The 18,675-nt window shown below is 39.3% G+C and overlaps 1 protein-coding gene across 1 annotated transcript in view; it reads right to left on the minus strand.

Annotated features, from left to right (window-relative positions):
- The window catches only part of LOC115186769 (tripartite motif-containing protein 16-like), a 452,306-nt gene that overhangs the window by 90,999 nt on the left and 342,632 nt on the right, over window positions 1-18,675 (minus strand). The gene's annotated exons all lie outside the window — the stretch shown is intronic.

Below are 18,675 nucleotides of genomic sequence, written 5' to 3' on the forward strand. Positions count from 1 at the left end.
ACTGTTCCCATATTAAAACATTCACTACATCATGACTGTTCCCATAATAAAACATTCACTACATCATGGCTGTTCCCATATTAAAACATTCACTACATCATGACTGTTCCCATCAGTATTATTAAAACATTCACTACATCATGGCTGTTCCCATCAGTATTATTAAAACATTCACTACATCATGACTGTTCCCATATTAAAACATTCACTACATCCTGGCTGTTCCCATCAGTATTATTAAAACATTCACTACATCATGGCTGTTCCCATCAGTATTATTAAAACATTCACTACATCATGACTGTTCCCATCAGTATTATTAAAACATTCACTACATCATGACTGTTCCCATATTAAAACATTCACTACATCATGACTGTTCCCATATTAAAACATTCACTACATCATGACTGTTCCCATCAGTATTATTAAAACACTCACTACATCATGACTGTTCCCATCAGTATAATTAAAACATTCACTGCATCATGACTGTTCCCATCAGTATTATTAAAACATTCACTACATCCTGACTGTTCCCATATTAAAACATTCACTACAGCCTGACTGTTCCCATATTAAAACACTCACTACATCATGACTGTTCCCATCAGTATTATTAAAACATTCACTACATCATGACTGTTCCCATCAGTATTATTAAAACATTCACTACATCATGACTGTTCCCATATTAAAACATTCACTACAGCCTGACTGTTCCCATATTAAAACACTCACTACATCCTGGCTGTTCCCATCAGTATTATTAAAACATTCACTACATCATGACTGTTCCCATATTAAAACATTCACTACATCATGACTGTTCCCATATTAAAAAATGCACTACATCATGACTGTTCCCATCAGTATTATTAAAACATTCACTACATCCTGACTGTTCCCATATTAAAACATTCACTACAGCCTGACTGTTCCCATATTAAATCATTCACTACATCCTGACTGTTCCCATATTAAAACATTCACTACATCATGACTGTTCCCATATTAAAACATTCACTACATCATGACTGTTCCCATATTAAAACATTCACTACATCATGACTGTTCCCATACTACAACATTCACTACATCATGACTGTTCCCATCAGTATTATTAAAACATTCACTACATCCTGGCTGTTCCCATCAGTATTATTAAAACATTCACTACATCATGGCTGTTCCCATATTAAAACATTCACTACATCATGACTGTTCCCATATTAAAACATTCACTACATCATGACTGTTCCCATATTAAAACATTCACTTCATCATGGCTGTTCCCATCAGTATTATTAAAACATTCACTACATCATAACTGTTCCCATATTAAAACATTCACTACATCATGACTGTTCCCATATTAAAACATTCACTACATCATGGCTGTTCCCATATTAAAACATTCACTACATCATGACTGTTCCCATCAGTATTATTAAAACATTCACTACATCATGACTGTTCCCATATTAAAACATTCACTACATCATGGCTGTTCCCATCAGTATTATTAAAACATTCACTACATCATGACTGTTCCCATCAGTATTATTAAAAGTATTATTACATCTACATGATGTATTGTTACACCATGTAGGAGCAGTATAGACCTAGTCTGTTCATTATATACATCTACATGATGTATTGTTACACCATGTAGGAGCAGTATAGACATAGTCTGTTCATTATATACATCTACATGATGTATTGTTACACCATGTAGGGGCAGTATAGACCTAGTCTGTTCATTATATACATCTACATGATGTATTGTTACACCATGTAGGAGCAGTATAGACCTAGTCTGTTCATTATATACATCTACATGATGTATTGTTACACCATGTAGGAGCAGTATAGACCTAGTCTGTTCATTATATACATCTACATGATGTATTGTTACACCATGTAGGAGCAGTATAGACCTACAGTAGCTGGCTACTTATTTATATGTTGTTTGACTGAATGAAACTGCCTTAAATGTGCTGTAGTAAACATTTTTTATTCTCACTAATCAACCAACACATTCCTGTCTTTCTATGTCTCAATATAATAGTATTATTTAATTAAATCCATGTAAAATAATCTTAGTCTGAATATAAAATGTGATCCTCAACTGCGTTTCCCTCCAGTCAGCAGACGGCGATGTGCGTCTTTCAGGCGATGCTGCAGCGTGACGTATAATCTAGTGGACGGTTCTTCATAAACAGCTCGTCAACCACCTCGGTAGCTTGCTAGCCAACATAGCCGAAACATTCAACCTATTTATACGCTTTCTGTCTATATTAGCTACTGTGTTTTAGACACACTTCTGTCGTATCTACTTGTTAACTTATTTAATTTAATATTACGTTATTTTTTATTAGTCAGCTATAGTAGCTGGCTGGTTAAGTTAGCATTAGCCTAGTCGCTAATGATAGCTAGCTAGCTAACATCCCCGAACATGAGCTCCCTAAACTACTCCCCTCCTGTTAAAGAAGAGGAGGTCTGCTGGACGGAGAAAGAAGCTCTGGGGCTGAACATTGTCGTGAAAGAAGATAAGGAAGAGGAGGATGTTACAGTAAAACAAGAAGTAGAGGGTGAGACTGTTACAGTGAAAGATGAAGAGAAAGACGTTTCAGTTAAACAAGAGGAAGAAGAGGATGATGCTGTTTTTGGAGTGAAGAAGGAAGGAGAGATTACTGTCACATTGGAAGATGAAGAGGAGGAGACAGGAGATCTGATTAACACCAGTAAGTACCACCTTCAATTAGTTTTTAACTTTGGATATTCGGAGTTGGCTCGTCAATACCTTTTCAACGGAGGGTCCTGGGATGATGACTGATATGTCTAGAATCAGAAGACGTAGAGAACAAGCTACCCCTTGTTTTCTCCGTTCCGTTTCCAAAAAGTGACTTAACATATATATTTGAGAAGGGTCTATCTGCTGACCGCAGACTGGGGGGCCACGGCATGTGGTGATTTTAATGTAGTGATGTTTTACTACACACCGTGACCCCCAATAGAGCCATGTGAGAGTTGGGTTGGCTACACCAAAGATTATGGATATACTGACAAGATGTCTCTCCGTCCTAACAAGGGGAGTTGTTGTCCACAAAGCTGCACTGTGGGTTGTCTATCTCCCGCCTATCCTGTCTTTGGATTGGTGGATACATCTTATTATTGTAATCTATTGTTTATATTCTATGAGGGTTGTTGACGTCAACCTCCTGTATTCAATGGAGAGAGATGCTAAGCTACTAGCATGAATATTAGAACACACCGTTCTACACAGTCCACCTGGTAGAGGTTCATATCTGACAGAGATGAACACACTGTTCTATACAGTCCACCTGGTAGAGGTTCATATCTGACAGAGATGAACACACCGTTCTATACAGTCCACCTGGTAGAGGTTCATATCTGACAGAGATGAACACACTGTTCTATACAGTCCACCTGGTAGAGGTTCATATCTGACAGAGATGAACACACCGTTCTATACAGTCCACCTGGTAGAGGTTCATATCTGACAGAGATGAACACACCGTTCTATACAGTCCACCTGGTAGAGGATCATATCTGACAGAGATGAACACACCGTTCTATACAGTCCACCTGGTAGAGGTTCATATCTGACAGAGATGAACACACCGTTCTGTACAGTCCACCTGGTAGAGGTTCATATCTGACAGAGATGAACACACCGTTCTATACAGTCCACCTGGTAGAGGTTCATATCTGACAGAGATGAACACACCGTTCTATACAGTCCACCTGGTAGAGGTTCATATCTGACAGAGTGAAGGAGGAGGTTGATCATCAGGAGTCAGATGTGAAGGAGGAGGATGATCATCAGGAGTCAGATGTGAAGGAGGAGGTTGATCATCAGGAGTCAGATGTGAAAGTGGTGGGTCTAATAGAACAGGAGAGAAATGACATAGTGGTGGGTCTAATAGAACAGGAGAGAAATTACATAGTGGTGGGTCCTATAGAACAGGAGAGACATGACATAGTGGTGGGTCTAATAGAACAGGAGAGAAATGACATAGTGGTGGGTCTAATAGAACAGGAGAGAAATGACATAGTGGTGGGTCTAATAGAACAGGAGAGAAATGACATAGTGGTGGGTCTAATAGAACAGGAGAGACATGACATAGTGGTGGGTCCAATAGAACAGGAGAGAAATGACATAGTGGTGGGTCTAATAGAACAGGAGAGAAATGACATAGTGGTGGGTCCTATAGAACAGGAGAGAAATGACATAGTGGTGGGTCTAATAGAACAGGAGAGACATGACATAGTGGTGGGTCTAATAGAACATGAGAGAAATGACATAGTGGTGGGTCTAATAGAACAGGAGAGAAATGACATAGTGGTGGGTCTAATAGAACAGGAGAGAAATGACATAGTGGTGGGTCTAATAGAACAGGAGAGAAATGACATAGTGGTGGGTCCTATAGAACAGGAGAGAAATGACATAGTGGTGGGTCTAATAGAACAGGAGATAAATGACATAGTGGTGGGTCTAATAGAACAGGAGAGAAATGACATAGTGGTGGGTCCAATAGAACAGGAGAGAAATGACATAGTGGTGGGTCTAATAGAACAGGAGAGAAATGACATAGTGGTGGGTCTAATAGAACAGGAGAGAAATGACATAGTGGTGGGTTTAATAGAACAGGAGAGAAATGACATAGTGGTGGGTCTAATAGAACAGGAGAGAAATTACATAGTGGTGGGTCTAATAGAACAGGAGAGAAATGACATAGTGGTGGGTCCAATAGAACAGGAGAGAAATGACATAGTGGTGGGTCTAATAGAACAGGAGAGAAATGACATAGTGGTGGGTCTAATAGAACAGGAGAGAAATGACATAGTGGTGGGTCTAATAGAACAGGAGAGACATGACATAGTGGTGGGTCTAATAGAACAGGAGAGAAATGACATAGTGGTGGGTCTAATAGAACAGGAGAGAAATGACATAGTGGTGGGTCTAATAGAACAGGAGAGAAATGACATAGTGGTGGGTCTAATAGAACAGGAGAGAAATGACATAGTGGTGGGTCTAATAGAACAGGAGAGAAATGACATAGTGGTGGGTCTAATAGAACAGGAGAGAAATGACATAGTGGTGGGTCTAATAGAACAGGAGAGAAATGACATAGTGGTGGGTCTAATAGAACAGGAGAGAAATGACATAGTGGTGGGTCTAATAGAACAGGAGAGAAATGACATAGTGGTGGGTCTAATAGAACAGGAGAGAAATGACATAGTGGTGGGTCCAATAGAACAGGAGAGAAATGACATAGTGGTGGGTCCTTGTAGGCTTATGTCTAATGGGCAGCGCGTGTGGCAATAGGCTTCGCTGATTATTGAGTTATGGCTGTCAGTGAAAAGCATCTCAAATAGGTGTGAAGAGAATGTCTCTTGAGTATAATTAAAAATGTTGAGACAAGAAGAAGGGCAGGGTTGTGTGGTGAAGATATAGGTGAGTCTCTCTTCAGAATGTCCTCCGCTGGCTTCCACCAATTCTTGCTCCTTCGTTGTTTCATTGTGTGAATTGATTGCCCTTAAATGTAGTTTATTATATCAATTCCACTTTACGAATGTCACCAGTAGTAAATGTACCGTTACTTCCTGTCATTTGTTTACATTCATTTCTGTTAATTACAGTCATTTACCGTTGTCATTCTCGGAGTGGAAACGTTGTCTGTTCAAAACCTGCTGCACTTGTGAGAAACCAGTTTTGGTTTATTTCAGAACCATCATTTACAAGATTTGTCAATTTTTTTCATTGTCTTTTTGTTTGGAGTTCTCCATGTGAGCAATGAGCATGTCTGGTTTCTCTGTCCTGATAATGTTGAGGGAGCGCGTGTCTGGTTTCTCTGTCCTGATAATGTTGAGGGAGCGCGTGTCTGGTTTCTCTGTCCTGATAATGTTGAGGGAGCGCGTGTCTGGTTTCTCTGTCCTGATCATGTTGAGGGAGCGCGTGTCTGGTTTCTCTGTCCTGATCATGTTGAGGGAGCGCCCACCTGAGCATAGAACTACTTGGCCTGCTCCACGGAAATGTAGGAAAGTGTTTTTTTTAAACATCCATTGTGACGTTCCCCGGCAAGAAAGCCAAAAATGTCTCTCAAACAGAAGAGTACAATCAACCAGTAATACATATGAACTACTATATCATGTCTGCATTATAAATAGTCTGTCACTAGTTAACTGAAATACTTACCGCTTTGGGCAAAGGACCAACACAGTCCATCAGAACCCTGCTGAAAGGTTTGGCTAAAGCAGTAATAGGCTGCAAAGGTGCAACCGGTACAGCTTGGTTCGGTTTACCTGTCCGCTGACAAACGCCACAGGATTTACAGTGAGCCACAACATCCTGTTTCAGACATCTTGTTGACCCCAAGATCGCCTGCCATACTACCATCGTGAGCAAACCTCAGTATCTCTTGTCGAAGCGTAGCTGGAACAACAATTTGAGATAAACTGGGCCAATCGTATTGTCCAGAAGTGGTGCGAGAACACCATTTCCTCATTAGAACACCATTTCCTCGTTAGAACACCGTTTCCTCGTTAGAACCCCATTTCCTCGTTAGAGCGCCGTTTCCTCGTTAGAGGGCCGTTTCCTCGTTAGAGGGCCGTTTCCTCGTTAGAGGGCCGTTTTCTCGTTAGAGGGCCGTTTTCTCGTTAGAGGGCCGTTTTCTCGTTAGAGGGCCGTTTCCTCGTTAGAGGGCCGTTTCCTCGTTAGAGGGCCGTTTCCTCGTTAGAGGGCCGTTTCCTCGTTAGAGGGCCGTTTCCTCGTTAGAGGGCCGTTTTCTCGTTAGAGCGCCATTTCTGTCAAAATTACCAACAAAAACTTCATCAAACTCCTCTTCTGGATGTATCTCAGCAAAAAGAGGGGAGAGGGAAAGAAACTTTTTGCACTGCTTCAGTGACATGTTTGAAAGATTTTCATGGTCGTGCTTTTTCTTTTTTAGAATTTGAAAGATTTGATTTTCCAAAAAATACATACAAGTGGGTTTTCAAATGTGACAAGTTGGAATACATATTGAAAAAAAAAAAATTTCCTCTGAAGAAGCACGAATTGTGCGAAACGTCAGGAATTTTTTCTTCCTAAATTTTCATCAATCAGCTGCTTCCTAGAAACATCTTTACTCTGTTAATCAATCAGCTGCTTCCCAGAAACATCTTTACTCTGTTCATCAATCAGCTGCTTCCTATAAACATCTTTACTCTGTTCATCAATCAGCTGCTTCCTAGAAACATTTTTACTCTGTTCATCAATCTGCTGCTTCCTAGAAACATCTTTACTCTGTTCATCAATCTGCTGCTTCCTAGAAACATCTTTACTCTGTTCATCAATCTGCTGCTTCCTAGACATCCAAGTGTCAACTGTAGGGACCCTCTCTTCATTCAGAGGTTCTACAAACTCTCACGTTTGGGGTTTTCAAAGGAGAGGTCAACTCAGTAGGTTTACCGAAATCAGGATCACCCATAAACGTCTCAGACAGATGGACCGTGGTGGGATTGCTGACATCCTCAACACTAGACTTGCTCCCGGTGACTTTCTTAGACAGAGCACGTGTAATGGCACATGCTGGGAACACTGTAGGGTACTTTTCTGATAACACATCAGGTTCCGCAATTCTGGGTTCCTTACAAACCACAGGATTTGACACAACCTTCCCTCCAGCCAAATAATTTCCCAGGCCTCACTCCAACGACAACGGAATGAGAAATGTTTTAAGGTTATACCAAGGATAATTTTGCTATTTCATTTTGAATTGTAAGACCAATGGAAGTATCAACAAAAAAATATTTAAATTATTTTATGTCAACGTATTAGGCCATATTGCTATAACCCATAGTAACACATTGGATAACATTCACAACATGGAACAACAGTAACCATAGTAACACATTGGATAACATTCACAACATGGAACAACAGTAACCATAGTAACACATTGGATAACATTCACAACATGGAACAACAGTAACCATAGTAACACATTGGATAACATTCACAACATGGAACAACAGTAACCATAGTAACACATTGAATAACATTCACAACATGGAACAACAGTAACCATAGTAACACATTGGATAACATTCACAACATGGAACAACAGTAACCATAGTAACACATTGGATAACATTCACAACATGGAACAACCATAGTAACCATAGTAACATTGTTTCCCCCAAAACATCTAAAGGAAGTTTGTTCTGAAGTGTTTGTTCTGAAGTGTCTGTCCTGTATCTAAGAGAGAAAATGTATCTGAGATATATACAAAATAAAATGTGCACGTCTTTAACCCCTTATTTATGTCACTAAAGTCTTTCCACATTTCGTTATGTTACAGCCTTATTCTACTGTGGATGAAATAAATAACAATCCTCATCAATCTACAGTCATGGCCAATAGTTTTGAGAATGACACAAATATTAATTTCCACAAAGTTTGCTGCTTCAGTGTCTTTAGATATTTTTGTCAGATGTTACTATGGAATACTGAAGTATAATTACAAGCATTTCATAAGTGTCAAAGGCTTTTCTTGACAATTACATGAAGTTGATGCAAAGAGTCAATATTTGCAGTATTGACCCTTCTTTTTCAAGACCTCTGCAATCCGCCCTGGTATGCCGTCAATTAACTTCTGGGCCACATCCTGATTGATGGCAGCCCATTCTTGCATAATCAATGCTTGGAGTTTGTCAGAATTTGTGGGTTTTTGTTTGTCCACCGGCCTCTTGAGGATTGACCACAAGTTCTCAATGGGATTAAGGTCTGGGGAGTTTCCTGGTCATGGACCCAAAATATCGATGTTTTGTTCCCCGAGCCACTTGGTTATCACTTTTGCCTTATGGCAAGGTGCTCCATCATGCTGGAAAAGGCATTGTTCGTCACCAAACTGTTCCTGGGTGGTTGCGAGAAGTTGCTCTCAGAGGATGTGTTGGTACCATTCTTTATTCATGGCTGTGTTCTTAGGCAAAATTGTGAGTGAGCCCACTCCCTTGGCTGAGAAGCAACCCCACACATGAATGGTCTCAGGATGCTTTACTGTTGGCATGACACAGGACTGATGGTAGCGCTCACCTTGTCTTCTCCGGACAAGCTTTTTTCCGGATGCCCCAAACAGTCGGAATTGGGGTTCATCAGAGAAAATGACTTTACCCCAGTCCTCAGCAGTCCAATCCCTGTACCTTTTGCAGAATATCAGTCTGTCCCTGATGTTTTTCCTGGAGAGAAGTGGCTTCTTTGCTGCCCTTCTGACACCAGGCCATCCTCCAAAAGTCTTCGCCTCACTGTGCGTGCAGATGCACTCACACCTGCCTGCTGCCATTCCTGAGCAAGCTCTGTACTGTTGGTGCCCCGATCCCGCAGCTGAATCAACTTTAGGAGACGGTCCTGGCGCTTGCTGGACTTTCTTGGGCACCCTGAAGCCTTCTTCACAACAATTGAATCACTCTCCTTGAAGTTCTTGATGATCCGATAAATGGTTGATTTAGGTGCAATCTTACCGGCAGCAATATTCTTGCCTTGGAAGCCCTTTTTGTGCAAAGCAATGATTACGGTATGTGTTTCCTTGCAGGTAACCATGGATGACAGAGGAAGAACAATGATTCCAAGCACCACCCTCCTTTTGAAGCTTCCAGTGTGTTATTCAAACTCAATCAGCATGACAGAGTGCTCTCCAGCCTTGTCCTCGTCAACACTCACATCTGTGTGAACGAGAGAATCACTGACATGATGTCAGCTGGTCCTTTTGTGGCAGGGCTGAAATGCAGTGGAAATGTTTTTTGGGGATTCAGTTCATTTGCATGGCAAAGAGGGACTTTGCAGTTAATTGCAATTCATCTGATCACTCTTCATAACATTCTGGAGTATATGCAAATTGCCATCATACAAACTGAGGCAGAAAATGTATATTTGTGTCATTCTCAAAACTTTTGGCCACGACTGTACACACAATACCTCATAATGAAAAAGCTAAAATAGGTTTGTAGAAAACATGTCACATTTATTAAACAGAAAAAACCGATACCTAAATTTACATAAGCATTCAGACCGTTTGCTGTGGGACTTGAAATTGAGCTCAGGTGCATACTGTTTCCATTGATCATCGTTGAGATGTTTCTACAACTTGATTGGAGTCCACCTGTGGTAAATTCAATTGATTGGACATGATTTGGAAAGGCACACACCTGTCTGGCTACCACAGCATTCTGAAGCGATACGCCATCCCATCTGGTTTGCGCTTAGTGCGACTATCATTTGTTTTTCAACAGGACAATGACCCCACACACCTCCAGGCTGTATAAGTGCTATTTGACCAAAAGGAGAGTGATGGAGTGCTGCATCAGATGACCTGGCCTCCACAATCACACGACCTCAACCCGATTTGAAATGGTTTGGGATGAGTTGAACCGCAGAGTGAAGGATAAGCTGCCAACAATTGCACAGCATATGTGGGAACTCCTTCAAGACTGTTGGAAAAGCATTCCAAGTGAAGCTGGTTGAGACACTGCCAAGAGTGTGAAAAGCTGTCATCAAGGCAAAGGGTGGCTACTTTGAAGAATCTAAAATATATTTTGATTTGTTTTACCAATTTTTGGTTACTACATGATTCCATATGTGTTATTTCATAGTTGTCATGTCTTCACTATTATTCTACAATGTAGAAAATAGTAAAAATAAAGGAAAACCCATGAATGACTAGGTGTGTCCAAACTTTTGACTGGTACTGTATATCTCATGAATGTTTTTGCATTCAGTTAGAAAAAGTCAATTTTTTACCACTTCTTCCGTAGGCAAACATGTAAGGAAAGCTTTTTTTAAGTCAAAATGGATGCTGTCAAAAATGTATTGAATTCAGATGGATTTACCCAGCCTACAAAGCACTACAGCCACTCTGTGATGACCAGTTCTGCTCTTTTATTGAGGGATCTAGTCTAGATTAAACCTCATAGGAAGACAGTTTTATCATGTGGAGGTTTCAGTCAGGTCTCTGTTTAACTAGATATTGTTTGTCTTTGGCAGGAGAGAGACCAGACTCTCGCTATGACAGCAGGAAGAGTCCTTCAAGGGAACCAGACCCAGAGACACCCAAACCAGCGAGACAACACCACTGCTCCCACTGTGAAAAGAGTTTTCGCTGGTTAGGGAACCTAAAACGCCATGAGAGGACACACACAGGAGAAAAGCCATACCACTGCTTCCAATGTGAAAAGAGATTTTCCGGATCAGGGGACTTAAAAGCTCATGAGAGGACACACGCAGGAGAAAAGCCTTTTCAATGTTCCCAGTGTGGAAAGCGTTTTATTCAGTTAGGAAGCCTGAAGGAGCATGAGTGGACGCACACAGGAGAAAAGCCTTATCACTGTTCCCAGTGTGGAAAGAGTTTTACTGTGTTAAATAACCTGAAAAGGCATGAGATAATACACACAGGAGAAAAGCCATTCCAATGTTCCCATTGTGGAAAGCGTTTTACTCAGAGGGGGCACCTACAAGAGCATGAGAGAATACACACAGGAGAAAAGCCTTACCACTGCTCCCAGTGTAAAAATAGGTTTTCACGAGTAGGGGACCTAAAAGCTCATGAAAGTACACACACAGGATTAAAGCCTTACCACTGCTTCCAATGTGAAAAGAGATTTTCCCGATCAGGGGACCTAAAAGCTCATGAGAGGACACACACAGGAGAAAAGCCTTTTCAATGCTCCCAGTGTAAAAATAGTTTTACTGTGTTAGCTAATCTGAAAAGGCATGAGAGTATACACACGGGAGAAAATCCTTATCACTGTTCCCACTGTGGAATGAGTTTTATTCAGTTAGCGAGCCTGAAGGCGCATGAGTGGACACACACAGAAGAAAAGCCTTTCCAGTGTTCCCAGTGTAGAAAGATTTTTACCCTGTTAGCTAACCTGAAAAGGCATGAGAGAATACACACAGGAGAAAAGCCTTACCACTGCTTCCAATGTGAAAAGAGATTTTCCCGATCAGGGGACCTAAAAGCTCATGAGTGGACACACACAGGAGAAGAACCTTTCCATTGTTCCCAGTGTAGAAAGCGTTTTACTGTCTTAGCTAACCTGAAAAGGCATGAGCGAATACACACAGGAGAAAAGCCTCATCACTGTTCCCACTGTGGAATGGGTTTTATTCAGTCAAGGAGCCTGAAGGAGCATGAGTGGACACACACAGGAGAAAAGCCTTTCCAATGTTCCCAGTGTGGAAAGAGTTTTATCGTGTTAAGTAACCTAAAAAGGCATGAGAGAATACACACAGGAGAAAAGCCATTCCAATGTTCCCATTGTGGAAACAGTTTTACTCAGAGAGGGCACCTAAAAGAGCATGAGAGAATACACACAGGAGTAAAGCCTTACCACTGCTCCCAGTGTAAAAATAGATTTTCCCGGGTAGGGGACCTAAAAGCTCATGAGAGGACACACACAGGAGAAAAGCCTTTCCAATGTTCCCAGTGTAGAAAGAGTTTTACCGTGTTAGCTACCCTGAAAAGGCATGAGAGAAAACACACTGCAGAAAAGCCGAGCACCAAAGACGTGGATGGCGATTAAGGCAGCCCCCCGCACCTCTCTGATTGGGTTAAATGCGCAAGACACATTTCAGTTGAATGCATTCAGTTGTACAACTGACAAGGTATCCTCCTTTCCCATTCCCTATTATAGAGCTCTGCTCAGCCTGTAAACATGAAAGCAAGGTTATATTTAATGTTCTACATGATTATTATTATTATTATTATTAGGGCAGCCACCAAGTTATGACAATTATGGAATGTTCTGAGACCTGACTTCAGGTTTTTGAGGAATCTAGCCTCGCAGGAAGAAAGTTTTATTTTATGGAGGTTTAATTCAGTTCTCTTTTTCGTATTTAACTAAATACTCTGTCTTTGGTAGGAGAGGGATCAGACTTATCACTGTTCCCACTGTGGAATGAGTTTTATTCAGTTGGGAAGCCTGAATGAGCATGAGTTGACACACACAGGAGAAAAGCCTTTCCAATGGGTTATGAATTAACAGATATAAATGATGGGTTATGAATTAACAGGTATAAATGATGGGTTATGAATTAACAGGTATAAATGATGGGTTATGAATTAACAGGTATAAATGATGGGTTATGAATTAACAGGTATAAATGATGGGTTATGAATTAACAGATATAAATGATGGGTTATGAATTAACAGGTATAAATGATGGGTTATGAATTAACAGGTATAAATGATGGGTTATGAATTAACAGGTATAAATGATGGGTTATGAATTAACAGGTATAAATGATGGGTTATGAACTAACAGGTATAAATGATGGGTTATGAATTAACAGGTATAAATGATGGGTTATGAATTAACAGGTATAAATGATGGGTTATGAATTAACAGATATAAATGATGGGTTATGAATTAACAGGTATAAATGATGGGTTATGAATTAACAGGTATAAATGATGGGTTATGAATTAACAGGTATAAATGATGGGTTATGAATTAACAGGTATAAATGATGGGTTATGAACTAACAGGTATAAATGATGGGTTATGAATTAACAGGTATAAATGATGGGTTATGAATTAACAGGTATAAATGATGGGATATGAATGAACAGGTATAAATGATGGGTTATGAATGAACAGGTATAAATGATGGGTTATGAATGAACAGGTATAAATGATGGGTTATGAACTAACAGGTATAAATGATGGGTTATGAATTAACAGGTATAAATGATGGGTTATGAATTAACAGGTATAAATGATGGGTTATGAATTAACAGGTATAAATGATGGGTTATGAACTAACAGGTATAAATGATGGGTTATGAATTAACAGGTATAAATGATGGGTTATGAATTAACAGGTATAAATGATGGGTTATGAATTAACAGGTATAAATGATGGGTTATGAATTAACAGGTATAAATGATGGATTATGAATTAACAGGTATAAATGATGGGTTATGAATTAACAGGTATAAATGATGGGTTATGAATTAACAGGTATAAATGATGGGTTATGAATTAACAGGTATAAATGATGGGTTATGAATTAACAGGTATAAATGATGGGTTATGAATTAACAGGTATAAATGATGGGTTATGAATTAACAGGTATAAATGATGGGTTATGAATTAACAGATATAAATGATGGGTTATGAATTAACAGGTATAAATGATGGGTTATGAATTAACAGGTATAAATGATGGGTTATGAATTAACAGGTATAAATGATAGTTCATAACCCATCATTTATACCTGTTAGTTCATAACCCAACAGGTATAAATGATGGGTTATGAATTAACAGGTATAAATGATGGGTTATGAATTAACAGGTATAAATGATGGGTTATGAATTAACAGGTATAAATGATGGGTTATGAATTAACAGGTATAAATGATAGTTCATAACCCATCATTTATACCTGTTAGTTCATAACCCAACAGGTATAAATGATGGGTTATGAATTAACAGGTATAAATGATGGGTTATGAATTAACAGGTATAAATGATGGGATATGAATTAACAGGTATAAATGATGGGTTATGAATGAACAGGTATAAATGATGGGTTATGAATGAACAGGTATAAATGATGGGTTATGAACTAACAGGTATAAATGATGGGTTATGAATTAACAGGTATAAATGATGGGTTATGAATTAACAGGTATAAATGATGGGTTATGAATTAACAGGTATAAATGATGGGTTATGAACTAACAGGTATAAATGATGGGTTATGAATTAACAGGTATAAATGATGGGTTATGAATTAACAGGTATAAATGATGGGTTATGAATTAACAGGTATAAATGATGGGTTATGAATTAACAGGTATAAATGATGGATTATGTACTAACAGGTATAAATGATGGATTATGAATTAACAGGTATAAATGATGGGTTATGAATTAACAGGTATAAATGATGGGTTATGAATTAACAGGTATAAATGATGGGTTATGAACTAACAGGTATAAATGATGGGTTATGAATTAACAGGTATAAATGATGGGTTATGAATTAACAGGTATAAATGATGGGTTATGAATTAACAGGTATAAATGATGGGTTATGAATTAACAGGTATAAATGATGGATTATGTACTAACAGGTATAAATGATGGATTATGAATTAACAGGTATAAATGATGGGTTATGAATTAACAGGTATAAATGATGGGTTATGAATTAACACATCCCCTCCAGGCATTTCAATACATTCAGGACTTCTTATAGTGAGCATAACATGACAATACATGACATCTAAGTAGCTGAATATTCTTTTGGACTAACAATCTAACAGTTTGAAGGACACAACTCATGTTATTCTAGTTAAACAGTGGGAGACTAGTTGATTAAGGAGTGGGGATATTTTTACAATTAAGAAATAATGTGTCATGTTTTACTCGTACCTCAGCCAGCATTGTGAATGGTTAGGAAATAATATGTCATGTTTTACTCGTACCTCAGCCAGCATTGTGAATGGTTAGGAAATAATATGTCATGTTTTACTCGTACCCCAGCCAGCATTGTGAATGGTTAGGAAATAATATGTCATGTTTTAATTGTACCTCAGCCAGCATTGTGAATGGTTAGGGAATAATATGTCATGTTTTACTCGTACCTCAGCCAGCATTGTGAATGGTTAGGAAATAATATGTCATGTTTTACTCGTACCTCAGCCAGCATTGTGAATGGTTAGGAAATAATATGTCATGTTTTACTCGTACCTCAGCCAGCATTGTGAATGGTTAGGAAATAATATGTCATGTTTTACTCGTACCTCAGCCAGCATTGTGAATGGTTAGGAAATAATATGTAATGTTTTACTCGTACCTCAGCCAGCATTGTGAATGGTGTCTGATGCAGTGACATACTAGACCATGGCAGTAAATCTAATACTTAGGTGTTTTTAGTCATGCATGAAAGGTCTGGGGTGGTTCTGTGGTTATAAGTTACTGACCTTGGAATACATTTCTGGCCATGCTGGCAGGGTCTGAATCAAACCCAATGTCCACCTGGTACACTGGCAGGGTCTGAATCAAACCCAATGTCCACCTGGTACACTGACAGGGTCTGAATCAAACCCAATGTCCACCTGGTACACCGACAGGGTCTGAATAAAACCCAATGTCCACCTGGTACACCGACAGGGTCTGAATCAAACCCAATGTCCACCTGGTACACTGACAGGGTCTGAATCAACCCAATGTCCACCTGGTACACTGACAGGGTCTGAATCAAACCCAATGTCCACCTGGTACACTGGCAGGGTCTGAATCAAACCCAATGTCCACCTGGTACACTGGCAGGGTCTGAATCAAACCCAATGTCCACCTGGTACACTGACAGGGTCTGAATCAAACCCAATGTCCACCTGGTACACCGACAGGGTCTGAATAAAACCCAATGTCCACCTGGTACACCGACAGGGTCTGAATCAAACCCAATGTCCACCTGGTACACTGACAGGGTCTGAATCAACCCAATGTCCACCTGGTACACTGACAGGGTCTGAATCAAACCCAATGTCCACCTGGTACACTGGCAGGGTCTGAATCAAACCCAATGTCCACCTGGTACATTGACAGGGTCTGAATCAAACCCAATGTCCACCTGGTACACTGGCAGGGTCTGAATCAACCCAATGTCCACCTGGTACATTGACAGGGTCTGAATCAACCCAATGTCCACCTGGTACACTGACAGGGTCTGAATCAACCCAATGTTAAGGGGAGGGAAGATTGGTCAAGAGGGTGATGATTATTGTTGTTCTACTGCCTGATTGTTATGCAACAACACTGTTTACAAAAGCTTTGTTAAATCAGCACAACAGTTTTCAGCTGTGCTAACATAATTGCAAAAGGGTTTTCTAATGATCAATTAGCCTTTTAAAATGACAAACTTGGATTAGCTAACACAACGTGGCATTGGAACACAGGAGTGATGGTTGCTGATAATGGGCCTCTGTACGCCTATGTTGATATTCCATAAACAATCAGCTGTTTCCAGCTACAATAGTCATTCACAACATTAACAATGTCTACACTGTATTTCAGATCAATTTGATGTTATTTTAATTGACAAAAAAAGTGTTTTTCTTTCAAAAACAAGAACATTTCTAAGTGACTCCAACCTTTTGAACGGTAGTGTTAATCATTTTAGAATAAGGCTGTAATGTAACAAATGTGGAAAAAGTGAAGGGGTCTGAATACTTTCCGAATGCACTGTATTGTTACACCATGTAGGAGCAGGATAGACCTAGTCTGTTCATTATATACATCTACATGATGTATTGTTACACCATGTAGGAGCAGTATAGACCTAGTCTGTTCATTATATACATCTACATGATGCATTGTTACACCATGTAGGAGCAGTATAGACCTAGTCTGTTCATTATATACATCTACATGATGTATTGTTACACCATGTAGCAGCAGTATAGACCTAGTCTGTTCATTATATACATCTACATGATGTATTGTTACACAATGTAGGAGCAGTATAGACCTAGTCTGTTCATTATATACATCTACATGATGTATTGTTACACCATGTAGGAGCAGTATAGACCTAGTCTGTTCATTATATACATCTACATGATGTATTGTTACACCATGTAGGAGCAGTATAGACCTAGTCTGTTCATTATATACATCTACATGATGTATTGTTACACCATGTAGGAGCAGTATAGACCTAGTCTGTTCATTATATACATCTACATGATGTATTGTTACACCATGTAGGAGCAGTATAGACCTAGTCTGTTCATTATATACATCTACATGATGTATTGTTACACCATGTAGGAGCAGTATAGACCTAGTCTGTTCATTATATACATCTACATGATGTATTGTTACACCATGTAGGAGCAGTATAGACCTAGTCTGTTCATTATATACATCTACATGATGTATTGTTACACCATGTAGCAGCAGTATAGACCTAGTCTGTTCATTATATACATCTACATGATGTATTGTTACACCATGTAGCAGCAGTATAGACCTAGTCTGTTCATTATATACATCTACATGATGTATTGTTACACCATGTAGGAGCAGTATAGACCTAGTCTGTTCATTATATATATCTACATGATGTATTGTAACACCATGTAGGAGCAGTATAGACCTAGTCTGTTCATTATATACATCTACATGATGTATTGTTAGACCATGTAGGAGCAGTATAGACCTAGTCTGTTCATTATATACATCTACATGATGTATTGTTACACCATGTAGGAGCAGTATAGACCTAGTCTGTTCATTATATACATCTACAAATGTATTGTTACACCATGTAGGAGCAGTATAGACCTAGTCTGTTCATTATATACATCTACATGATGTATTGTTACACCATGTAGGAGCAGTATAGACCTACAGTAGCTGGCTACTTATTTAGATGTTGTTTGACTTAATGAAACTGTCTTAAATGTGCTGTAGTAAACATTTTTTATTCGCACTAATCAACCAACACATTCAGGTCTTTGTATGTCTCAATATAATAGTATTATTTAGTTAAATCCATTTAAAATAATCTTTGTCTGAAAATAAAATGTGATCCTCAACTGCGTTTCCCTCCAGTCAGCAGACGGCGATGTGCGTCTTTCAGGCGATGCTGC

This window comes from Salmo trutta, unplaced genomic scaffold (assembly GCF_901001165.1).
Source record: "Salmo trutta unplaced genomic scaffold, fSalTru1.1, whole genome shotgun sequence".
Taxonomy (NCBI): Eukaryota; Metazoa; Chordata; class Actinopteri; order Salmoniformes; family Salmonidae; genus Salmo; species Salmo trutta.